This window comes from Megalops cyprinoides, chromosome 24, assembly GCF_013368585.1.
Source record: "Megalops cyprinoides isolate fMegCyp1 chromosome 24, fMegCyp1.pri, whole genome shotgun sequence".
NCBI classification, from domain to species: domain Eukaryota; kingdom Metazoa; phylum Chordata; class Actinopteri; order Elopiformes; family Megalopidae; genus Megalops; species Megalops cyprinoides.
This window is the reverse complement of record NC_050606.1, coordinates 21,294,811-21,321,862: the sequence shown is the minus strand read 5'-3', so window position 1 is coordinate 21,321,862 and position 27,052 is coordinate 21,294,811. Positions and strand designations below refer to the sequence as shown.

At 40.7% G+C, this 27,052-nt stretch overlaps 1 protein-coding gene across 2 annotated transcripts in view; it reads right to left on the bottom strand.

The window, feature by feature from the left end:
• Positions 1-16,981, bottom strand: part of ankrd12 (ankyrin repeat domain 12) — a 45,413-nt gene extending 28,432 nt beyond the window's left edge. For both annotated transcript variants that reach the window (XM_036518721.1, XM_036518722.1), the window contains exon 1: positions 16,819-16,981. The gene's annotated coding sequence lies outside the window, so the exon portion shown is untranslated. The remainder of the gene's footprint in view (positions 1-16,818) is intronic.
• Positions 16,982-27,052: the final 10,071 nt, after the last annotated feature.

Here is a 27,052-nt window from a genome sequence, read left to right as displayed (position 1 = left end):
GGGTTTTAAAGTGCAAAATTTAAAGAACTTTTCAACACAAAAAAAAGACATTTATGGTGGATGGCTATGACAATGTGATTAAGCAAGCTCCAGCTGAGTTTGGAGTAGTCTGGACTTTCACACAGAGATCAAGCCTTCTCTCATGAGAGCACCTAGAAACAATACTGGGTGAAAGGAGTGAGAGGCCAAACACGCCCCACGCCAAGGAAAACAATGCTTCCAACGTGTCCAATACTTCCAAGAGCCAAATACAAACTCAGACAAAACAGACATGTTGCACGTTTATATTAGAATTGTGCATAACACCCACTTGCTTCCAACGCGTAGAGTTTCCCTGCTGTTTTGCATGGGGTTAAGAGGACAGCATCACCCCAGGGCAGAACAGATTCAGACTGAGGTTGCGTATAAACAATGCACGGCCCAAGGCAGACGTTTAAAAAAACAGTCTAGTTATCAAAAGAATAAAGGTGAAAGTTGACATCTGGTTGAAGCCCAAAATGTTTTTTTTTTTCCCAGTCCGGGGTCTGAAGGCTCTGAGGGTGAACTCGCTGTCCTTCCGGGGCGGGGTGAGCTCAGCAGCCGAGCGGAGTGGAGCAGATGCTCATGGGGAAGCGCCTTGCAGGAAAACAAAAACAAGCCTCTGCCCACACTCTGCAGCCCACTATCCAGAGAGAGCACACACACGCTGTGTAATCTGCAGGTTTCATCACACACACACACACACACACACACACACACACACACACACACACACACACACACACACACACACACACAGACTCAAGCACATACACACGCACTACCACACAGACTCAGACACACGGAGGAATTGCAGTACTCTGGTTCAAGGTACACCACAAGCTGACGCCTTTAAAATACAGAAGCCTAAGCTTTCACTTTCACATCTTCATTTCACACTACTTTGAAAATGACTCTTCAAGTCGTTCATTTTTTTTTCCCCAATATTGTAGCAGAAAAGAACAGCAGATGCTTGTCATTTGTGAAAGTAAAAGGCATGTATCTGGATACAGCAGAAACAAACGTTTCTAGATCCAGTGAATACGAACACTGATGCAGAGGATGGCCCCATACATGCATGACAGTAAGGCTTCAAGACCCCTGATCTGAGCACTGCTGCCATGTGCCTCGAACCACCCAGAACTTAGATTCACAGCATATGTTGGCTCCACCCATTTTGGGGTGCAAGAAGCCTTGCTGTGCTATCTCTCCCCTTGGGTCAATGTCACTGCAGGTTTTAGGATTAATCACCTGTAATCATCAATCTATACTGCGCTGAGGCCGCAAAAGCTGGAGGGATAAACTATTAACATTGAGAGACCTTGTGCAATCTCAGGTATCCTTACAAGGGATGAGAGAATATTATCGTTTTTTAATGTTCAACCATTAGACCACCAATCGATTACTTTGTCAGTATTCAAATGTTTAACAATGGACAAAAAATAAAGGAAATTTTATAGTTTTACTCTACAATGTCTACAATGTTGAAGAGTGGAGGGTCTAGGAAGCCAGCACGAAATAAGATAATACAATTATAATAACAATTTTCCTGCCTTAGTATGAGTGAATGCAGATCTCTTTGCAGTGAGTCATTATTTATCCAGAGAGAGCTGGAGTGTAATACAGTGCTGGGAGACAAAAATAGCTGGGTTTTATTCCCTCAGTATTCAATTGTGATAGATACAGAATATTGGAAAAACAAATTAATCCAATAAGTGCAAGCGATTCCCGACAGTGAAGACATGGAGAAGGTTGTCTCCATTGTACGTCCCTGAGAATCCCCTTCTCTCCTTTCAGCATACAGGGCAAGGCTCAGCTGGGGGTGTGCAGCACCACAAAATATACCTTCACGCACCTCCCCATGCCTAAAACCCAAGTGGGAGGTGGGAGGGGGCTGTCTGTGCTTTAAGTAAGGGAGGACTATGCGTCTCGTGCCCCTAGAGGGAAGCGACGTTCCTGCCTAGTGTCGATTCCCACACCGACACCCCTGAGCGTGGGGGCTGTCGTCCTGACTGAATGCGAGATGGGAGAGGGAGGGAGAGGGAGCCCACTGCGTCTGTGGGTTACCTAGGATCGGATACCCGTTACATGAAACGACCACATGGAAACCAAAATAGGAAAAAAATCACACTTATGGACAGATCGGACAGGAGCGCACAGCAACGTCAAACCAGTTTAACCCTTTCTGAGCACGCTGCAGAGCCAAAACAGACACACTTTTAATCATTATTCAAATGCAGATTACCAGGGATTAAAGGATATGCTGACATGTGGAAAGGATTCCTGAGCTTCCTGGTTCTGTGTGTCACTGGCATCTAGCTGAAGCAGGCTGAGTCTAAACCTAAGGAGAAAGCTAGGCAGCCATTACACAGACCTACGCCGAACCACAAACTGACCCCGGAACAGCTGTGACGTCTTGCAGACCTGGCTGAGCGCTACAACCCGAGGAGAGCTCTTACAAAGTGCTAACCCAAGGCATATTTTTAGAAATGTGGACTGTTTTCCACCAGCAATCGACAAACAGCTGTGAAATGAAATGCTCCAACGTACAGCGCGGTGCCTTGGCTGCCTGTTATTTTCCGTTTTAAACACGGCGAAATCCATTCTGGAGAAGAGCCAACACCTTATTTTCCATTTTCCATCTTCTTCTCCCCCATTTGCTGTTTTTAACTACTTCCTCCCCTCTGTTTAGAACCCCAGACACAGGCACACTTCCTGTTATAAACGCAAAATTAAACAAGTTAATTGAAATAATCGTCTTTACTCCAGTGACCTTTTGCATACTAGAGACCAGTACTTACCATAGATTTATAATTGTCCTCTCCTGGGCCCAAGCTTTGAGAGGAATATTAGACTGGAAATAACTGTTATAAGGCATACACTCATACACAAACAATTAAGAAGAAGTACATACAGTTCCTATTTGTTAACGAAGTGGTAGACAAGGTTATATCTTGGACTCCAAGAGTGCACAACAGGCAGGCATGGGCATTAGCCCGAAGTCTAGCTGATTCAATCAATTAAACACAACAAAACAAACTTATCCAGAACCTCTGTGAACTCTTTTAACCTGACCAATAGGGCTCTGGGGAAGAGTGAAGGAAATACTGCTATCAAGCTCCAATGAAATCCATTCACAGCTGAGAGACTGAGGGGGAGGAAACAAGTTCAAGGAGCCTCTGTGGCCTTGACCTTTGACCCCATGGCCTGAGACTGAGATAACTTTAGGAAAACGGCAAGGCCAATGTTTGTGTTGCGTTTCATCAAAGTTCACTGCGGCTGGCTGACGGTCATGCCGGAGGCCACTTCTGTGACTAAAGCAGGAGAAGATGGAAGGACAAGCAGGGAACATAATGCCCCCTTCAATTTTGCTGTCAGGACATTAATAAGGTCTGAATGGACACTGTCACCATGGAGACCTGTTTTAAAGTGCAGAATGAAGCTTTGAAACAAAAATGTGGGAAAAAACAACCACCCAGAACAGAAATGATGTAGTATATCACTGGGCTTAACAGGATAATCCTAAAGTCCTTCATAAACCGATGTGGTCACAATGAACATGGAGAAGGTTAAAATCAATTTCATCTCAGAAGGACCTCAGTGCAACAGCAGAAAAGGTGTTACAAACCTGGTGTTACTCATAATTTTACAATGGTGAAATTACGTTTTCCAGAAGGAAAAAGAATAAATCGATATCTGCCAGAAGCCTCATAAATAAACAAACCTGCTTTAGTATCCTGTTACATAAATGAATGCAGTAACATGCATAACAATGACTGACAAAAACTTCCTGTCTGGAAAGCAAACTGAAAAAAAAAAAACATACACACACATAAATTACAGATTTCTGACACTAGGTGGGCAGGCTTGTAGAATGAAATTTCGTAAAGCCCAGTTAAAACTCTCCCTAGCACAGAGTCCTTGCTCTGTGCCACACCAAAAACAAAAATGTTGAAATTTTTTCAATAAAAACTGAATGATTTGTATTTGTTCATGTATTATCCCTCAACAATTTAATGGTCCATCAAAAAAAACAAAATATATCTGCATTGTACGTCTGACACATGCCCAAGCCCCATTCCTAATTTGACAGTTAAGCTTCTCCTATCAAAAATGATTGCCCCCATTCCTTAGCTGCAAATTTCTACAAGCTTAAAGTAGTTTGTTGTGGGTGCAAGATTAGAGGGAGACATACGTGCATATTTGTAATACAGTATTCATAGTCAGTTGGAGAACCAACGGAAAGACAAGAACACTGAGCAGAAAGGGCACCCCGAGTACAATTTCCTTAGCAACCTGCAAAAACAACAGCATCACACGAGGACAAAGCGATCAGAAGCTCTATGCGTTTCTATCAAGGGGCGTGTAAACTAGCACCCTAACCAACGGAAAGCTGAACCTTTGGACACCACGGTTTTGAGACAAGTCTGACGTAAGAACTGCATTGTGACCATCTGCCTTCCTTAAGAAGATGCTCTCAGTGTAAGACACTTGTAACATTTCAGAAGGTGCAGAGTTTTTGATTTGGTTAGCAATCAGCTCTTTTTGCTGTCTGCTCCTCACCAACATAGCAAACACCGCACAACAAAGTTCCAGCACTGAGGACAAAGGGGACGAGTTTTGTCTTCAATTAATGCGTTATTAGCTCCAGTAACATTAGATAGTTAGCTAGCTACAATATTTATGTTTATGTTACAGTACAATGCTCTAACACTGAATTAGAAAAGTAATAATATCATGCCTCCTGAATGCACCTAACTGCAAAAGTTAAGCAAAAGTTAAGTTAAAACTTAACTGCATAAGTTTTTATTGTCCTGACTGGATAGATAAAAGCCTCACTTGCAAGTAAGTTACAACTGATACTCGCCTTGGGCGAGCTGGCAGGTACGGTTTTCATCATCAGCGTATGTTATAAAACCCCAAAATCATACAAGCACAAGATTTTAAAGGCCAGGATCTGTTTGTGAGGCTGGCACCATTTGAATATAACACAATAACAGAAAAAGTCTTTCACCCAAATTCTCATCCCTAACATGTTAGGCTACTTAAGAAATCACCCATTGATGCCATGCACCAAAGATTAAAAACCAAAGATGGACAAAATACAGGCCTGAGCATCAATTTTACAGATCCAGAGCCTGCAGCTGAACAGAATGAGGTTCTATTAAGAAATTAATCAATCTGTACCTTTAACACCACATAAATGGCCACAATTTTTTAACATACAGTTTGACCATACAACTTTTAGACAGCTCGAATAATAAGTGTTAGAAATAAGTTCTTGTAATTTCTTTGCAAAGAAACCTGGCTTTTGGAGAAACATGAACATTTAACCCATAACTTACAACCCAAACAGGGTACGGGTGAGTAACAGGATACAAGGCATCAATATTAATATGGCAAGTGACTGGCGTACAGCAGGGACAGTCAAGATAAATACAATCATTGTAAGTGCATTAACTATGAAACTATGATAAGCTTTATTTGCAATGGTTAATATCCTACACAAGTAGTGGGCCAGGAAGACATCTGGAACTGTCTGACTAGCTTAACTCGACAAACATGTTCACAAGCTGATTTATAGTTTTGCACAAAAACTGAACTTGGGTGTCCAATGTCAATCTATTCTCATTAGCTAGTATTTGTTTTTCACACTCATCAATTATCTATTGCACATATAAACAAAAGTGTTGTATTACTTCTGCAACAATATTCTAAACAAAAGCAGTATTGTATCCGCAGAATTGTTTTGCTGGATTTTCTTTCATTCTTTTTCATAAAATAACCAATGTGCTGTTTTCTGTTTTTACTGAGCATGAATGGTTTGATTGTTTAATGAAGGCAACATGTAAACAAGACATGACCCTATCATCTCTCCCTGAAATTCATAAATTTCATGATTCATGAATTTCATTTGAGCTCCACTCCAGCCTCTTATGTCCGGAAGGTAAATACAGATTATTTGGGATGCTTTTACTTACTATTATTCTATTATTTGAAAATGTGCAGTTCTACAAATAATTAAAAGTTATAAGTACACTAGTGAGTCATTTCTGAGTGGGAGTCTTTGACATCCAGTTGAAGTTGCACCTCTTTTATGAAACTGCTCCAAAAACCCGTTCGCAATATGCCTATCAAGCAGAGTGACTGTTACAGCAAGCTGATATCATGTCACGGTATCTTGGTGTATAACAAGTTTGTGTTAGATGAAATCGGCACCAATCTGCCTCTGCTGAAATCACACTCTGAGCCTGGCCTGCTGTTTACACATGTTGCCGTTTGTGAAAACACCTGCAACATCATCAGCTGTCTTTACCAGCCTGGTGAAGACCACACGTCGTCTGGCGAGATGCTGTGCAATCCAAGCAATGTGTGTGGGAAGAAAGAGCTCGAAGTGTTACACTGTCATTTTATGCATGGATTTCAAACCTCATCAATGGAACACACAGCAGTGGAATACTCTAGTTTAAATGCACCCAGAGCATGAGGAGTAATGCAAGTTTTGGTAACACTATGTAAAAAAAAAAACATACACACTGCATGTGAATAGTAAGTATTACATGCAATAAGATACTAGTGCTTGGCAAACCCCAGCTGAGAAGAGCATGCTGTGTGACATGCAAACTTTTGGTGTCATACAATAAGAGTGTTCTCACACTACGCGATCCATACCGTGCCTGAGCATGTTCGACCCCCAAAGTCCAGTTCGTTTGACTAGTGTGATCGCTAACCATGCCCGAGCACGGAACTCGAACATGTCGTCAATGATGCGACTGTCCCATTTAACAAATATATACGTTATAGCAACAGTTAGCTGGATATCTGTTAGTTACAGTCATAATAAATCCTTTAAACCATCATTTGATTAGTTAGCTGACGTCCTTAATATAACAAGCTGGCTACCTCCAAAATGATCTTTGATTGGTTAGTTCTGTAGATCTATACCTAAAAATAACTGGGGACCCCCACATTAGCTTGATTACTAGCAAGCGAAATAAAACTAACCATACTTTACATGGCGATGTAAACATTGCTGTTGTCAGGGGCTTAGTCAGAGTATCACAAATGAAGCAGACAACCTGTTTAAGTAGCTAGTCTTCAACAATCATTCAGATAGGTAGCTTGTTAGATAACTAGCTTTGTTTGTCAAATCTATCGCTAGATAGCTAACATTAGCTCCCCAGCCAGTTAGCATCGATTATGCAACGCAGCGATTTTCAGTTAATCGTGCTGCATGTATGAGAAGATTTTTACGGAGGCAGCTGACGTTGAGGGAGGAATTTGGAGCTTTACTTGCCAACTACAATTCACGTTCATCAATACAGTGAGAACCAGACTCGTTATTAACCCAAATATTCTCGTATGAATTGAAAAGTGTACTATCCAAGTAGTATTAGAAGATGTTTGCTGTTGTAATGATGACAGTAGCGCACACACAAGCAGTAGCCCTAACTGGTTAACATTAGCTAACATTATTGTGATTAGGCTACTGTAATCTGACACAAAATACTGGTCTTTCCCTTAGCATAATGACTGAAAAGTCAGCTGCCTTCATAAAAATCTTCTTATACGTGCAGCACAATTAACTGAAAATCGCTGTGTTGCATAATTGATAAATCTATAAGACATGTGAGAGGGCCATGTCCAAAATGACTCCCAATAAGCCACAAAGTAAGTACAATCACGAACTCCATTGTGCCGTGCGAGAGCACTTCAACACAAAAAGTTGCATCGAGATGACATAAGCGTGCCCGGAACGTTAAGTGCAATGTGAGCACAGGCCAGCGGGGGAGTGGAGAGGGGGGACAATCGTGCTTGGGCACGGTACAAGGCAACCGAGCCTAGTGTGAGTACGCCCTAAATCATGAGTGCTGCTTCCTTGCCTTATTAAAATCATGTTATGTTTACCAATCATCATTTATCATATGCCTCCTACATGCATTATAACAAATATGATTCACAGATGCTTTGTGGCTTTCATATAGAACATACAGTATGTTATGTACATATTGTAAAAATGTTGTATAACAGTTACCCAATCACTGGGAAAAAAGCTTATAGGGTACAATTGCTGTGCCAAGTACTGAAGAGCTATTGTGAGGGTCTTTGTGATGGTACAGCCTTTATTTCCATTACACTGTATTCTGGGGGTGAAGTTCTCATTCCTGATGACAGCTGACCATCTCACAGGTACTGAGTAGACCAGATGTCACTCCCAGTAAAAAGAAATATACAAACAAGCAATTATTACTGAATAATATTGGTGAAGAAGATCAATAACCTCTCAGGTACGTGGCTGTAGTAATCCCCATCACCGTAGATCAATGTCCAAAATCCTATAGGAAACACATTCCAGCCCTGGGGCCGAATCCCAGACAACTCTCTGTCAAGTTCAAGCACCCACAGTGATTACTTCTCCCTGAGATGTTCCTTCAAGTAAAAACATTACATCTAGTTATTTTATTATTTTACTGAAGAGTCATTGTCATGTGTGGTGTTCAATTACATGTTGGCCTGGTGATTTTTATCATTTTACAAACTTTCAAGACTCTGTTGACCCCAAATCTACCAGGTGATCATTCTTATGTAATTAACTATAGCATGATTCAAAGTTTAGGTCTGACAGCGTATACAAAATGCTAAACTGCAATATTCACTGCAGCTTTGTTTAATATCAGCCCCTTAAAAGACTAGATAGGATATCTATTGTGCATTGAACAGCTCAGCAACGATATAGCACATGAACTCCTCACAGTGCAGCGTAAATCGAGATGCAACAACGCATCAGTCGTACATTGGCTGACCCCCATACAAGGTTAAATTACAATATCCGGAATGCCATTTTTTTCGGCATAACACTCTAATGTGATAAATTAAGTGCAACTCAAACAAATTCATTAGCACTGACTGTAGTGAAACTATAACTCAAACACAGCAACTGCAGGGTTACCTTCCTACAACTTCAGCTAGCTAGCTAATGTAAAGGTGCCCAGGATATGCATGTTTTCAAAAACTTCTTTTCTTGGATTCCCAAGATTGGACTGGCTTCCTTCTCTGCCAAACTTGCCCAAAAAATGTAATGATATTAATAAATGGTAGCTATGTCAGCCCAGTGAACAGCTTGCATTTTTAAACAGAAAAAAAAAATCTTGTTTACAGTGCAGTACACAGGAATGGCAAACTGAAACACAGCTGTCTCTGCAGCAATCTCTGCTGCATTTCCCAGAAGTCACATCGTGACAACAGGACGACAAAAAGAAATAATGCAGATCCCAAGTCCACGTTCACCGCAGGAAGGACTGATGCAGACATCACAAAAGGCAGTTACCACAGGCTACGTGCCCAGAAGTTCAGCACCAGATATACAGCCAGGGCCATTTTAACCTTGTCTCTGACACATGGACAGCCCAAACGTTGGAATTAGATTTAACCAGAGCTTTTCTTTAACTGCTGGATGTTTAAATATAATAATTTCAAGAGATTGTCACCAAAAGAAAAGAGAGATTGTGTGAAATAGATCTTGAATTAATTTTGTCAGTTATTATTTCCTGTGATATTTTATTAGTATAACTTTTCTGGCATTTCATATCTGTTTACTTGTACTGTGCCAGCTGATCCACTTTAATGAACTCGTTGTGAAATAACAAGCGATTTGAAAGTAAGATTAAGGAAGTGGTTTTCATTTGAATCTTAACGATTTCATATTTCATAATATCTTTCCTTTGTTGACTTCTTTTACCCGTCACAGCAGATGGCTGAATTGTGAGGAAGAACATTTGAATAACTTACTTTTAACAACATAAATTTCATAAATACATAAATGAAACGCATATTGTTTTAACCCATCTAAAAATACAGAAGAAAGTTCCTGTATAGGGAGTTTCTGTTTCACTCAGTTTCTCGAATGTGCATGATTTGCCCCTGACAACAGTGATGTTTTTTGCGCTGCCACTCGACTAGGTTGTAACCCAAGGTGTGTGTTGCAGCCAGAAGTGTTCCCTTGATACTTCTGAGATCGAGTAACCTAGTTACAAGAGCAAAGAGAGCACAGCTGTAGCCTTTTACATTCAGGTGTGCTTACACGAGAACAGGCCTAGCTAACCAGATGTGGCTTCATGCGTGCTCATACGACACCATCTCTAGTTACCCAGAGGTGGATTAATGCGTGTTCATATGAGACAATCTTTCATTAACCAGAAGTGGCTTTTGAGGACAAAGCCTAAAAGCCTCACTGCCTTTGGTTATATGACTAATGAGAAACCTCGAAACTTTCCCAGTGAAGTTCACACCATCCAGCTTTGCATTTGTCACCCTCAAAGACCTTCTCAGTTTGGCCTGGTCGCTGAACCCACACCAGAAGCCAGATTAAATCTATCAGGTTCAATACAGTTCTCTGCTTTGAGTTTCTATTAGGGGTGAGAAGGCAGGATTGCACCATTTTAAAAAAAGAGGTGAGAGAACCAGAGCAAGTGGGAACACGTCCTGAGAACAGAATTGTTTTTGGAGAAATCAAGGCAGCAGCTTGACCTTTGAGGGATGCGTAGTGACAAGGTGAGTAGAAACAGCATGAAATTTGACTGTTTCAAGGGGTTTTCCCACACACACAATATCGGCCTGGTTCAGTTTCCACTTCAAAAAGAGGAAATCCACTAAGTGCACTGTTTGCCCATAGTGAGGATTACTACAACTACAACTATTACTTCAACGTCAGAACACCTATATTTCCCTCTCTCGGGTAATTTACTTTACTGTTACCTCTGAACGTATTTATGCAATTGGAGTGTGAAACCAATTCAGTTTTCTGGAAAAAGCCAATAATAACCTGATGACAAACCACCAGGGAAAGCATTTACTTGTACATATCAATCAGGCATAAAGTCAAATGCCATTACAAGGGTTTACTACGGACGCCTGATGAGTCAAGCCAAAACCTTCCCTTTGGGTTTTCTCATTCTCTGAGAATGACCCGAGGTGTCATTTAGACACTCATTCATTAAAAACCAAAGACCCATGCACGCACCCACCCACCCACAGACACACAAACGCGCACACATGCGCACACACACATAAACCTGGTTAAACAACAGCTGCTACTTAATTTGAGCCCTGGAAAGGCGCAGGGTGAATTCTTCCTCAAAAAAACAACCAAAAAATGGCCCCTTAAGACATCAGAAAAATTGGCACAGAAAAATAAAAGAATGTTGACTCGCCAGCATAACACTGAGCACAGACGTCTCTCGTGGGAAAAGTCTCGAGCACAAAGGCCAGTGTCTAATGGGCTGAAGTGTGAATCATTGCTCTCATTGGCTCTGAATATATGCCAAACATTCCCCACGCTACGGCCTTAGCTCTCACATGGCCTCGAAAGGCCTAGTCTTGAGATGCGATCCACTGAAGGGCTGGCCTGTAGCTCATAAAAACTCAATTACAGAGCTCCTTCCACATATTTCAAAAACATAAACATCGGCGGGACGTTTGTCACTACTTTGGAGACATGCCTACTGCTTCTACCAAAGTGAAAGGGGAAGGACGCAGTTTGCTCTGTGCTGGTCTTAGACAGCCTAAGGCTCACCCTTCCCCTTGTTTCTGTCCTTTACTCTCTGCATGATTGTGCTCCCTTCTGCAGCATCCTGTCTGAAGCCGTGGGCACACGCTTCACATTCTTAACGATTAACATAAAGGCCTGCAAGCCAGCCGTTAAGAGCAGAGTGCATGGCTTTAAGTGGCATCATAATTTCCTCGCCGTGTTCCGTGTTCGCTTTCCAAAGAACAATCCTGTCCACAAAGCCTAAGAGGCAGCATTCCGGTGACCCACGACGCCAAGTTTTAATTAGCCTTCCCACCGATAACTGCCAGATACTACAGCACGCCGCAGTGTGTCTCTGACATCGCTGCACGGCCTTCAAGCAGTGTGCGTTTGCGTATCAGTACGCAGATAAATCGCAGTGTTAACAACACAAACAAAGAGGTACCCTTTCACAGAAAGAAGGGAATTCCCTGGACACGTCTAATTCCTCTACTCTTTTTCCCCCAGCTACTCCTCTAAAACTGGCCGTGGAAAAACACCTATAACATCAGCAGAGGGGCAACATAACTGATTTACAGCTTACACTAGGTTCAAGAGAGGGCGACAGGACAAGAACGTCTGAATGAAACCGCGCGCTAAAGGTAACGGCGACAATCCTGTACATAACTTTACACTAGACACATGTGTTAGATAACTGCAAACTGACATGCCTTTTTATATTTATTGATGGCAAAAGCTCTTTTCCGAGGGAAACAATAATGTGAATGAGTGGGAAGCCATGTAGTTTTACTAGAAAAGCCTGGAAGGATGATGTTGATCCTGAAACTAACTTCAGCTCCATCTCTGTGTAACAAATTTAAGCAAGAGCTACCTTGTGTGTATGTGAAAAAATGACCATTCTGTTACCATTTCTGTTTCCATTTTCCCCACTGGTTATAGCTGGTTGAATTCTCAATACACAGCACTTAGTTAGTCAGTGGTTGCCTAGTCAACCAAACAGCAGTTACTTTTCAAAATACTGTACTATAGGTCTCCCACGGCGTTTGTGTTGTGTAGCTAACTGATAATGTGCAACATGAATGATTTGTGGCAATCTAGCAAACCAGCTTAGTGTTATTATTGATATGTTTATTCATGGAAATTATGTCTCAACACACAGCTGCTTAAGTTAGCAAGCTAGCTACCAGCACACTGCAGGTGTAGAGACCCAAGGGAAGGGGCAAGACCCTAAAAATAAACAAGAAAGACTGGGTCTCTACAATTAGCTAACCGATTACTGAATATTATAAGTAGATTTCTGATTATTGGATATTTGATTATTGCCATAATTAACTTAATTCTCTATGCAATATCTAAGGACTTATGATTGATACTGCCCTGCAATGACCAAATGTTTGTTGTATCACAGGCTCCAGATCACAGAAATTGAACAGTACAATGGCATACATTTATGAAATATATTTAATTCTGTTTACTATTAAATAATTTAGCACCTTTACATTATCCTTAGCTATGTTACAAAATGCAAGCTGAAATAACATTGCAATTTCTGACATTATTCAACATACTTGGGATTAAAAAAGATACCTTATTTTACAAAGAAAGAAGAGCAAAGTATAAGAGTGACATACAACTATTAATTTAACAGAAAAGTAGCTATTGGTCATAGACAGACTCCCCATACAAATTCACAGTCCATCATTCTTGCTACATCATAGCTACCCACTTCTACTCAATTCTAGTCTGTCGATCCTGATTTCTTCCTAAACTCCCAAAGCTGTCCAGTGTTTAGCCTTCTCCGATTTTACTGAAAATAAAGACAGATACCTGGAACACATTCAGGGTGCGTACTATTTTCTTTAAAAACCAGTATTAAAAAGCCCAATTGATCTGATAAATGAAATGTTTTCTCTCCCAGGCTACAGTTCCAGTTAAACACGGTATGAATGATGATAACCTGCCCCCCATCACCTCACCAGAGTGGAGTCATTATGTGAAATCCATCACCTGAATACCTGATGTTCTGCCTTCCTGAGAAAACCGTATGGTCACATAATAGGCCCCAAATTACCTGTCATTCAGAGGGTACCCCTTGGAACCTCTATCAAACATGTAGCAGACCTAAATAATATTGCCTTTTGTTTCTGACAAGAGTAACAGCTTAGTCCTTTTTTAAATCTACACTGTATGTATACCTCACACACACACACACACACACAATATACATATACATGTATGCATTTTACACACACACACAAATATATAAATACATGTGTGTGTGTGTGTCTGTGTAATATATAAATTAAAAAAAAACGTACACACACATTACCTCAGTAGGCATGGTAACAGTAAAGGCCAGTTAAAACCTCACCGTTTCCGTGCTTCTGGCAGAAGAGTAAAGGCCCTAATCGTACTATTATTGTGTTTTGGGGTGCTCTTTCACTGCGTGCAGAAGTCATCCCCTTGGACGTTTCGGTATTTCTGTATATGGTTTTTAAGCATTCATCGTTTCCAGAAATTGTTCTGCCTTTTAACCTTTCATTCATCGTTTGCTGAGAGCAAACATTCAACCAATTCCTCAGGGAAGACCCAGTTAATGGGACCCAGTGTGTAGCCTGCTTCTGGTACAGTTGCTCTGTCTGCATTATAGACTCCAATGGTGTAAGAGCAAAAGTCAACAACACCTGCAACTCAACCAGGTAACTGCAGAGGATTTTAAAAAAGAAAATATATTGTCATCAGACGACTAAATACCAAACAAAATAAACTTGTAGAAGTAATTTATTTTGTTAGGAGCAATGATCCATTTTAAGTTTTGCATTTATAGTGTTTGCATGCTTACTATAAATGTCCACAAAATAAGGCAAAGAAATCCAGGTCAGCTGGTAAATGATTTATGACAAACTACACCTTTCCTATATGCCTCTGTTTGGTCACAAATCGACAAGATTCTACAATTAAACTGAAGGTGATACACACCACACTGCAGTTCCAACATAGTTGTAATTCTTGGATGTTCTCAACCAATATATATTATGAGTAAACTAAATCACCTCAAGTGATAAAAGTTCAAGAATAGTATTATTTACTAATGTGTCAGCACTGAAGCAAACTAGAAAAGAAAATTTTGCTTGCTGAATTTGTATTGCTTTGAAACACGACTGCTTTGCACAGCAAGTACAATACTAGCTAGGAAAGCAGGCTTTGCGTTTCTCGAGTCTTGTAGCTGTTTCAATTCATGGGGTGGGGCTGTTGCACCAGGGGTCACATTTGCTGCTCCGACATTGTTACTGGTAACACCTGATACCACTTTCTGTGGAAATTAAGATGAATATTAATTTAAAAACTGAGCCTAGGAATTAAATTGGAGAATACCAAGTACATATTCTTACTGAATGTCTAAGGCTGTTCTAGGATTACAAGTGATGCTGTACATAAACAAACTGCTTCAAATGGACAAAAACAGTAGAAGTTAATCCCCCTCATGATTAAATCTACAAAAAACGCTTGCTACAACTGCCAATTAGTGTGTTTTAAAAGGGTTAAAGGGTCACATTAAAATAAAAAATACCCTTTAAGGCAGGGTGGTATACTATGGAGGCACTAAAAGATAGCAAAATTATTATTTCTGATGCCTTCCTTGCAATTAGGAGTTTATGTGATGCACTCTGTGTCTCAGCTGTGGCAACAGTAATAATGTTGTTTTTTTTCCAGCTAATGTCCATGCAACGTATTTGAAGTAAAGGTATGTGATGATTTCAATATAATCATGAATTCATTATCATCACAAGCAATAATATATTTTTAGTACGGAATACATATTATGAAAGCCCACGTCTTGAAACGTATGCAATAATCATGTCATCACATATATTAGGTAGCATATCAATAAGAGTTTAGCGAAAACAAAATGCTAATGGGCGGGACATCGATTCAGTCTAATGATTATTATTTTTTATTATTGCTTCAGATAGAACAAGCCTCATATGTGGTATTTTGAAATTAGAGCATTGACTAAACACAGAAAGAGAAATCATGAAAGACAATGACAGTGCGTTTTGACGGAGACCAAGAGGATCGCTTTGTGGAAACATTCACTTCTTGTTTCTATTATGTAGAAAAAAATACCATAACATGTGGCTGTAGTAATCAATGTATTGGTTACGTACCACTGGTCGGCTCTATCATTTAATCCACGATTGCAACATGAGAAATGTCAACGTGTAAGCACTGATCGTACACGCCAAGACGTGTTTTCATTTTACTACTGAGTGAATGCGCCTTCATACGTGCACTAAACAAAAGGCTTCTCTAGTGAAGAATGGTCGCTCAGATCCATGGCTACACACCCCCCTAATGTTCACTGTAAAATGTCAAATAACCTTAACTAGAGGCATCTCGATCACAACCTTAACCCTACTCGTGATCAAATACCTTGGCACGTAGCTAGCTATCATTTTAAATCCAATTTTTTAAAAAAAGATGACCCACCACCTATATATGAATAATAATTGTGTAAATAAATAAAGGTTACTCTTGTAATGTAGCTGCCCAGCCATCTTAACTCTGATTAAGTTTGATTGTTTTATTTTAAACGTACATGTTCGGAATATGAACGTTTCTTGCAAAATCTTGACCGCACCATCTCAGCAAGCCCATGGAGACAATAGCCCGCAGAAGCCGAGGAGGCAGCCACCGATCGCCTGCGGTACATTAGTGCGTATGGCTGCGTACTTAGCTAACAGGCTAACGCTAGTGTAAGAAGGACAGTCCAGCACCCAGATCCCTTCCGATGCGTACTTAGCTAACAGGCTAACGCTAGTGTAGGAATCACAGACCAGAAATAAGATCCCTTCCAATGCATACTTAGCTAACAAGTTAACGCTAGTGTAGGAACCACGGTCCAGCACTTCGATCCCCTCCGATGCGTACTTAGCTAACAGGCTAACGCTAGTCTGAGAACCACAGTCCAGCGCTCAGATCCCTTCCGATCCGAGCTCAGCCAGGCTGTCACAGCTGACACGCAGCAAACGTTCGCTGCGATTCTGCCCCTGCTTAGTAACGTCAGCTACCATAAGGGCAAAAACATCGCTTGCTTAAACCGTAAATGAAATATCATAAAACAGGTCTGCACAACGCTCGCTAGCCGACTCTTTTCAAACACATGTACCAAGCTCTGAAAAGCACGCTGCAACAAAAATCATATTTTCCATAGTAGCCTCAGTTATTTTTCTCCGACCACGGACGTTAGGAAACCACTAATTTCGCCTTACCTTAACAGTGCCTTTCGAGTTCCACTTGTTCATTCGTTTAGCTATGTTCACTCACTAATAAGAATTAGGTTATAGAAATGGTATATTTTAAATATTAAGTATTAAAATGAAAGCCAGAGGCGATCTGCGTACCCTTCCAGCTTGTGGCTGGTTTGAAAACATTCCTCTCTCTCTCTCCGTCTCTACGAGAACATCCCAGCAAAACATGCAAGCGGCACTCTCATTGGCCGAAATGGGGTCACGTGATCACTTTACCTAAGGCCTCATCGGGCTTCGAAAGGGCTGCGCCCATTGGTTACTGTTGGATATGGGCAGCACCCGCCTCCTGGCGCACGAGGATGTTACTGTTGGAAAAATGAAATAGAATGTAAAATAATTTAATTTGTATCTAATACGTGTGATTGCTGCAGTGCTGTGAGTCGTGATTATCGCGTCAGTGACCGGTGAACATTTTAACTGCCTTAGGCGCTTCTTGAACATGAGAGGGGTGAGGTGACGCTCAGGCGCCTGACGTCATCTTTTCCGCTTTCTCCTCTGCAGCGACTGGAATATTCTCGAACATGGTCGGTCTAGAAGCTGGGCTTGGAAATCAAGAGCCGTGCGTTTAAACGACGGTAAATTTTAACGGACTTCATGCTGTCGCTATTTTTGCCTCATTTGACTGCGAGGTTGTGTTTTTGGTATTTCCTACATTGCACTGGTTCTTCGCCCGTTGCCCGTTATTGCGCAGTGATATTTACTGAACGTTGGGGATGTCGCGCATGCGCAGGGGTGAGTGTTTTGTTGCAGAACAGGCGTGAGTCACTTGGGAGGAAATCTGCGTGGGGGAAGGGCAGTGGCGAGACATGGCAACCAGCTAGTGGAGCTGAATGAAAATGACAGCACAGAGAAACGTGGGTTTGCAGATTGTTGAAAAAAGGCCATCGCATTAGACCCCCCCCCCCCCCCACACACCCACCCCCCAAGCAACAGCGCTAGACGACGTGGGAATTGTTTTGTTTTGTTCGAGGCATGCATGCCCTTGCGGAAAGATAGTTCTCCAGAAATGTTGCACTTGTTCTTTAAAAGGCTGTACTACTTCATTGGAAAACAGACAAAAATGGTTCAAACGGACAAAACATATCAGCGTGTAGCCTTTGAAGATAACGTTGGTTAAGTATACCAATATCAATAACCTCGACCGTCTCGTTGCAAAAGCGCTGATTTTACTTTTAAGATTAATCTGCTAGCTACCCAGTGCAGTCGTACAGTGTAACTCTTGGGGTAACACAAAAATGCATTATGAGGAATGCATTAGCTGAAATGTGTCACATTCTTGAGGTGATTGTATGTTAAGGCTATTCAGTAATAATACAAACGACTGATTTTTCTTGTAAATGTTTCAGTGGAAGTTAAATCATGTGATGCAGCTAGCTACTGTGCTTTGTGTGGAAAACTAGTTCGCAAGGAATGTGAATTCCTAGTTGGCTGGGAAATGCCTGTCAATGCAGGCTTAGTCCGATACTGCACTGTGCACCGAGTAAAGCTGTCACGTGAAAAATAAAATTAAAATATATGATTCTGAACTGATCGTGCGAGTTAAAATCCAGATAGACAAAATCACTGAGAAGAACATTTAGATCACAACATAGATCACAAATAATAGTACAAGTCCTGAAAACGATCCGCCCCAAGTTCTTACAGGGATGGAAATTACTGGAAAAGGACTGGCTACGCATATTAGATGCGCAACTTTTTAAATTTCTAGATGGGGTGTCACTTGAGTAACCTGCAAAGAGTGAGAATTACATTTAAGACTTTATTAGATGAGAAAAATAAACTTAATGCGTTTTCCCTTTGGATAAAATTGTATTAGGTTTAACAGAGCAAGGGGAAGCATTGTTAACTTACATTGTTAACTTAAGGTATTGCCATGATAATGGGAGAGGTTTTCAAGCAGTCTGTAGAACTGAGACTGTCGTTTGGTATTCTGGGTAAAGGGAACTGCAGATATAAAGCTACTGTGAATCGTGTGTAGCCTAAGTCAGGTGCAGTAGTTCGCCAACTAAGATTACCTGTAGAGTATACAGTCGTAGTGATAAATGTTGAATGCATCCATTAATGATCAGTTCACTTTGGAGACGGACAAATTTTCTAGACCACTTGTCCATCCTGAGTACATTGGCCATATGATGTGGTGAGCTGATCAGGGCATTGTAGGTACCCTATTATACCTATTATTGTACCTCAATTATACAATGAAAACACACCTAAAGACCTAGTTAACTGGGTGCATTTTATTTATACAGTACCTGAATTCTGCTTGTGAACAGCAGTAAGGGTCAGAGGTGGTCAGTGGGGATGCACTTCTTACGGAGGTCACTACAGATCATCTCTCACTCCAAATCCCAGCCATGGGGGCATTTCAGTCAGAGAGGTCAATCCACCAGCTGGTTCACAGGAGAAACGCCTGTTGCTTCATACCCAGTCATACCCAACTACCCAATAGCGATATTGAGACCCAGATTCCATCTAACCTCAATGTGCTTTGTCCTTCCTTTCCAGTGATTTAATGGTCTGTTTTTTTTCTGGATACTTACATGACATCATGAGTTTGATGGTTGCAAAAATTTATGAGAAAATGTGTAATGATAAATGCATTGTAAATATATACAGAGTCACTCTGATTGACAGATGAAATACATTATATTATGGTTAGGCCAAATATGGGACCTAATCCCATGTTATGCAAGCCAGTGTAGTTGATCAGTTATACTGCAGAGTTTGAATTTTCTGTACTGCCAGCACTTGACTACAGATGCCATTTTCCATCAAATAATTTTTGCCAGAATTCAGATGTGCATTTGGATGGCCAGTCAGAGAAAGACAGGTCCTCACAAGGGTCAAAAGGCCACACTGAGTCCCAGGGAGTGGTGGGATTCTCTCAGGTCTCAGCTCATTGATGTCATGTGGGAGAGGATCCTCCTGAAAAGGAGAGGGCGAGATTCATCAGAGCTTCCTGTTTGAGCTACAAAGAATCATACAAGAGTGTGTTACTTCAAAGGAACTCTGAGGAGCTGTGTGCGAAATTAGGCCCAGGGATAGTATTTGCTCAGACACATCAAGCCTTTGTAAAGCAACCTTATGGAGATGATAGACACGTGCTTAGTATGTTAAACCATTTCAATGGGAGTTCATTTTCACATACCTGTCTTTTTTCACAAGTCTTGTTTCACAAGTCATTCAAACCGTAGGTGGTAAACAGGTTTAATGGCAGCTTTAAGACATACTACTGATAATTTGTCAGTGAATACCCTTAGGTGTGCTTTAAGATGTGACAAAGAGACAGCTTGTTTGAATCATGATGTGTGTGTAATACCCAGGGGTTCTGCTACTACAGATATTGACAAGCAAGAAAAAGACCTCCAAGCAGCCTTAACTGTACTTTCATTGATTGGTGATAGAGTAAGGACAGTTCACAGTCAGAGGCTTAGAGCCTTTTAAAATGTCAAATTCACCTCTTCTACAGCTTCTTGTTCCTTCATCCCAAACATAAATATAATATATTGAAAATGTATTTTTAATTCAATCAATATATCAAAAATATAGCTGTAAAATTTTGTATATTGCAATATATTTATGAATTATATGAATATATAATTATATTAATGTACAACGCCATTCAATGTATAAGCTATATTGCATTATATAATTTAGCAGATGCTCTTACCCAGAGTGGCTTACATACGTTACAGTTCTTTACAATGTTATCCATTTATACAGCAGGATACTTATTGAGGCAACTGTGGGTTAAGTACCTTGCCCAAGGGTACAGCAGTAGTGTCCCAGCAGGGTTTGAACCGGCAACCTTTTGGTTATGAGTCCTGCTCCTTAACCACTGTGCTACACTGCCGCCCATGTATTAATAAGCAATTGTATTCATATAATTTAAATGTATTTGTAATACATTCTTGGGCTGAATAACATATTTGTCAGTATATTACAATATATGTCATTTTCGTATGGGAATACAGCTTTGTCCACACCCACTACAGTGTGACCCAGTTGAAGTTACTGCTCAAAGCAAGTGTCTAACACCCTTGTTAAGACGGCTTAGTTTTTTAAACCTGTGCTAACTGGGTGTGTGTACAAAGCAGTTGTGCTCAGAAAGGCCGAGGATACACCGCACCACACTTAAGGGATGTGACGTCAATGAAATAACATCCGTCATGCGCTGCGACCTTACAGTAAGTACACAAAGGATGAAGGCAGAGACATGAGCACACAGTTTCCAGTTAAACCCTATTAAAATAAGATTATTGTTAGCACAGAGTCCCAGTTTGGAGTAGGCAGGTGATGAGATGGTAGCAGCAAGGCTGTGTGAGTTTTGCAGCTGTGCTCTTGCGATCACCACTTTCTTGTATAAATATGGTAATACAGGTAGCATACTGGATTGTGTAATTGCTTGCATGTGTATACCAACTTATTCACATTGTAAGTGGTGCATTCTATCTGTGACATGCTATAAATTTTGTTCTTATTATAAAATAAAATATATAAAATTAAATATAAAATATATCTTTCTATCTATAGTTTTGTTTCATAGCCCTAAATGCGAGAACCTCTCCAACCTCCTCGGGCATTTCTCCCTGTTTCAAACCCTTGGAACCCTTGGATTGGAGGAGCAACAGAAGTGGTGGACAGCCCGAATGCTGTAAAGTCCACAAATTGTTTTCTTTTAAATAAAACTATTTAACAGCCAGATTTAGAGCACAGGGCTTTGTTCTTTTCTTTCCAAGGACAGCAGTGACATTTTTTTTCTTTCAATCACAGGAAATTGAGTGTCACCTATTTAATAGAGTGAGACATTGTTGCCTCTGCCGTGCCTACATGCTGGTCACACTTCATCCCTGGCGAGCTCCATCCAGCGCTAACTACTGAAACAGCTGCATTACTCACATAGTAGCTATCCCTGATTTGGACCCTAGGGATGCTGACACAGGCGCCTAAGCACTCCACGTGTTAGCACAAACATCTTATCAGGTGTAGTTTCATCAACTTTAATGCCTGTAAAAAGTATAATAGCAATTAATCATTATTAGTCAATATTTATAATATGATCAAATGACATATCTATGAAAGGATAAACATGTATTAGCTTAATAAAATTTAACTGTATTTGTAAAATATGGATTTACTGTTGCAAATTATTAGTGCTACAGGGCAAGGACACTTGTCAAGTGAATATCACCATAAAAATATTGAGATGACTGCATAGAATCAGCTATTTAATCTCAGCTTTAGAGTTTCTTGACATGACAAGGAACTTACCCAGTACCATCCTACACTGCCTTTTAAGTCCAACTCCTGTTAATTTTGTACATATCCCTTTCTTCAAAGAAAAGACACAATATGTCAATTTCCTGAAGTTCAAACAAATACATAGTTCCTGCTTTTAACCAATGGACTTTCACTAGCTGACTTGCAATGATTACAGTTTCAGAATATCACACATTAGCTCAACAAGAACTGGTCTCCATGTGGCATTTAGACCAGCTGCTATAGCACTGTGCCCTTAACTTTGAGGAACAAACTCAAGAAAGCATTTTTCTCACTATTGCACAGGACATGGTCATTGGTCACTGGAAACTACATAACACCACTTTATAAAGACTGAAAAAATGTAATACTATAACATGAACTGGTGGTTAAGCCATAAAGTGCACTGAAGACTTCAAAGGTTGAACGGAACTATATAAATGCAATCCATTATCATTCTTATTATTTACATTAATTGGTTAATTAAACATTATTCATTGTTCAGGATCAATTGCATTGGTGTTTAGACCGAATGCTCTGCTCATTACCAATCAGCAGCCCCAGATAGACGGCTACTCTCATCCAGTTTGTTCTGGATGGCCTCCGGGTCGCTGTTCAAGCTGCACCTGCATGCATGATGTTGTCGTGCAGATGTGGTTGGATGTGGTATCTGCCTGCCCATTTGTGGAGGAACACAGTGCAGAGTGCAGCTACTTCATACACTCACAGGAGGCGCCTCCCACACCTCTGCCACCTGCAAAAGGGGCCAGATTCTATAGTCCAATCCATACGGACTCGCGTGACTCTACGCGGGGCTTGCCTCCGCAGGGGCACAAATAGGAATCCAAGGAGACACATGGACACAGGGGGTGTCCATGCATGTACTTCAAAAATAACTTCAGCAGAAAAATATCAATATGGGGTGAGATCAACCTGCACACCACCACAGCCATATGGGTATGTTTCATGAAAAAATTAAGATCCAGGCAAACTATTTGGTTGGACATAAGAATTGGTAAATCAACACTTTTAGGCCTTTTTCTTGGTTCCTGCTTGGTATGACTCACTAAACACTTTCCCTGGAGCTGCTTTTCAAATGCCTATTGACTTTTACTGGAACACAATGAATTCCACACCCCTGCTCTAAGTGAAATGATAATCATAAGGTAAACTGGTGATAATGTTTTCAGATAACAGCAATAGTTGCCCTTCCTGTGGTACTTTGGAGTGTTATACTGGTATGTCTCCACAACAAAGCCAGAAAAGAAACCCTTATTCATGTCAATGTGTCTCTGCCACATTACAAAGCAAAGTATACTAGAAACGGAGTTGCACGCGATCACACCATGCTGAAGTACATGCTGGAGAGGGGCCTGGTCCAGTCCTCGGTGATGGGGGGAAGGCAAGACTCAAATGAATGTGTTTGTGAACATGGAAACTTCCAGCAACAGATGGGAATAGTTTCCTTAGGCCAGTGCTGGAATGGCTCAAACTTCAAACAGGAAAGACCGACCGATTTCTTACAGGAAACTTGTTAAAAATGCATCGGTATTCATGCCTGTGAAAATATTTCTTGAGCAACCCCTGTTACTGCTTGCAACATTCAAAATTTGGACTGTGGCTTCAATTCACACACAACCACAAGCTGCAATACCCAACCATCAAGAGCCTTTACATGACTATGGTTGTCTATGGTTCATTTATCATTTACTTCCTAAAAAGAAACATGCAATTTTTTAAAAACGTGAACACATGAATCTTGATTATGAATCTTAACATTATCCTAAAGAAGGATTACAAAAAGACTTTTTAAGAATAAGCTTGTGAAACAGCATGAACACAAGGTGTTCAGAACTTCATGGGCTTCTTAAATTTCAAAAAGTGGTTGCAGGCTTCATCTCCATGAAAGAGAGGAAATATCCTGGAGCTCAGGTTGCCACACTTTTCCCTGCTTTACTGTGCTGGACATGAACAGGGTGGTGCTCTGTTATAGCTCCCTAATACATGCTTCTTGACCCCAACAACCGCATTATAAGAAAGGATGACTGTTGAGAAACCAATGTCACCCTATGTCAGAGACCATTTATAACTATGGAGATAGGGCACACTATAATCCTTCCACCCCCTGTTTAAACTGTAGAGCAGACAGAATTTTAAAGATTTATCAACATACAGACAGAAAATTGAGAGATACAGAGCTTGCCATTTTGGATACAGTTAATGTGGTATCTTTGTACATATATAACAAACTATATGTACATACCAATGAAATGTTTGAACCACAGATAACCTGTACGGGACAGTTTTCGGAGCTGTTACGCCCCTCTTGCGAGCATGCTGCCCTTTTATCTTGCAGAGGATGGCAGAGGAGCTTGACGGACCTTGTTCATGACAGAGACAGGCAGTCACCGATGCTATGCCTGGGCCTGGTCTAATGCCAGGACGGTGGCCTCCACATCGTGTCCCTCTGGGTAGTTCTTTATAATCACCTCCATTCACGACAGCAGACAGAAGGAGACAAAGAGAGAGGGAGAGATTACTCTTACAATTACTGTTGTTATTACTGTCATGATTACTATCATCTCATATTCTCTCAACATTAAACACTATTTTTTTACTTTGCCTCAAACTGAACTATCAACATGTATTTTTTTGTACACTGTTGTTTGTCCTTTTCAATTGTCAAGCACCAGAGAGAGGGGGGAGAGAGAGAGAGAGAGAGAGAGAAAGAGAGAGAGAGAGAGAGAGAGAGAGAGCATTCCTCCCAGAAAACGAAAAGATCTCATTATTCTGAATATTTGGAGATGCCTCTCATATAACCAAACTTGAAAAGGTGCCTGAACTGGGAATTTGACTGACAAATCATAGCAAATCTGTTAACAAACTTATATCAGATTCTACTCGGTTATAAACAAATCTAGATGTTGGTGCTGACACTTAGGCGCATGGTATTCCATACTTTGTGGGCACTTTCATTGTATCAACATGTCACTGCTTTAGTTCCCTGTGCTGAAAAAGAAGTGGGACATTCAGGTTGTCCATTCTGTCAATGCTGCCATGACCGTCACCTGGTTCAGTCAAACAGTGGTGACACACTGTCCCCTTCAGGACACTGATGTGCCACACAGAGACACAGGCAGCACTCTGTAGTAGGCACATATTAGCCATATACCTCTGTAGCCACATACAGAAAGAGCACCCTGCTCTTATTCAGACCAGGTGACGAAAGGGTTTGGGAAAAGGTTGCATTTCTACGAAAGTCACACCTTCCAAAAACAGTTTTGGGTGGGGCAGGATCTTAAGTTCCACAGTTCCCTTTAGCACAGCAACACTTGAGAAAAACTGCACTATCATTTGGCCCAAGTACAGCATTTACTGATCTCTCAGGAATATAACAGGTATGCAAACATATATTGTGAAAAAGTGTTAGGTTTTCCTTTTTAACCATAACAATCCCTGTCTGCCTTGGTACTGCACTGTTGAGGATTTCGAGGAAATCCAGTGCTAAACCAATGACATACACAGCCTAACACCATCTATCGACCTTGTTACTAGAAGACACTGCCCCCTTGTGTACAGTATTGTACCAACATGTACTCTCCCTTTTCTGAGGGACTAAACCAACTCAAAAAGAGCAGCCTTTTCAACATCACTGACACACAGCTGAGACTGAATGAAACCATTGTTTAATATTGACCTTTTTCATTAAGGCTGAAAAATCCCAAATTCACCAGTGGAAACTCTCACAATCACCTGATACATGTCCAAAAATAATATTCTCCCAAATGTATTCTGTGCCCCTGAGCTTGTCTGTGTAACTGGATGCACAAAACAAATCATCAAATGAAACACACTGAACCATTTCATTTAAATTTTTTTTTTTTCATAAATTAATTGATTTTTTTAAGTACTTGTAACCTCTACTTTTTTCTTTCAAACAAACCCACATAACCTCTTATTTAAATCAAATTTTACATCAAAGAAGACAAAAATATTAAAAGTAAAGCATATCTTTGCAAGACAACAGTTTTACACACCAGTGGCTATTGTTTTTATGTCCCGGAAGAGTTATAACTAGGACTCTCTCAGGTTCTCAAAAACAAACATCATAGCACAAATAGTGAATTAGCCAGCGTTCCAACTCTTGTCCTTGCTTCCTTCCATTACATCCATATGGGTTGTCCTCAGTTTACCTTTTAATGTTAAAATAAACACACTTTTCTTGCAGCAAAGGTGTGCTCCTCCTATCGGATGTGGCTGCTCTGAGCAGGATAACAACCTCTGCTACGGATCTTGCTCAACCTCTACGCACGGCCACATATTGTTATCTTGGCATGGCTGTCATTCCACAACTGACCGACAGAGGCAGAACAGAGACAACTGAGACCTTAAAAAGATTCCGCTTGCGTCGCACAGACTGAGCATTCATTTATAACGAACTATAACAACCAGCTTTCTAGCATTTCTAACCAGCTTTATCAAAATACACTGTATTCCAGGACATCCTTCCTGCTAATCCGCTATCTTATCAAACAAATGATGCAAAGAATATCTCTACGTGAGGACTAATAAAATTTATCTTCGAAATGTAAAACAGACCAATAAACCTGTTGGACTGCTGGCTTGGACCAGTGTTTTGGATCCCAGGTAATAATATATCTTGTCACACACCCAATCTAAAACTTCAGTCCCCCACAGAAATCCACCCACTATGCAAACACTTTTAACATAGGGAGGGAATTCAATGCAAGGGCAAATAACACTGAATTACAAGGCAGCTCAGGGAAATCTACGAGAAAATGAACCTTTTAAAGGGCTATTGACTTGCTGTATGATTAGTCCTTATATTAAATACTTTGGAGTTCATGTTCAAATAATGACAACTTCCAAAACATTCACATTCATCTGAGCTTCCGATCAACCAACAGATTGATGA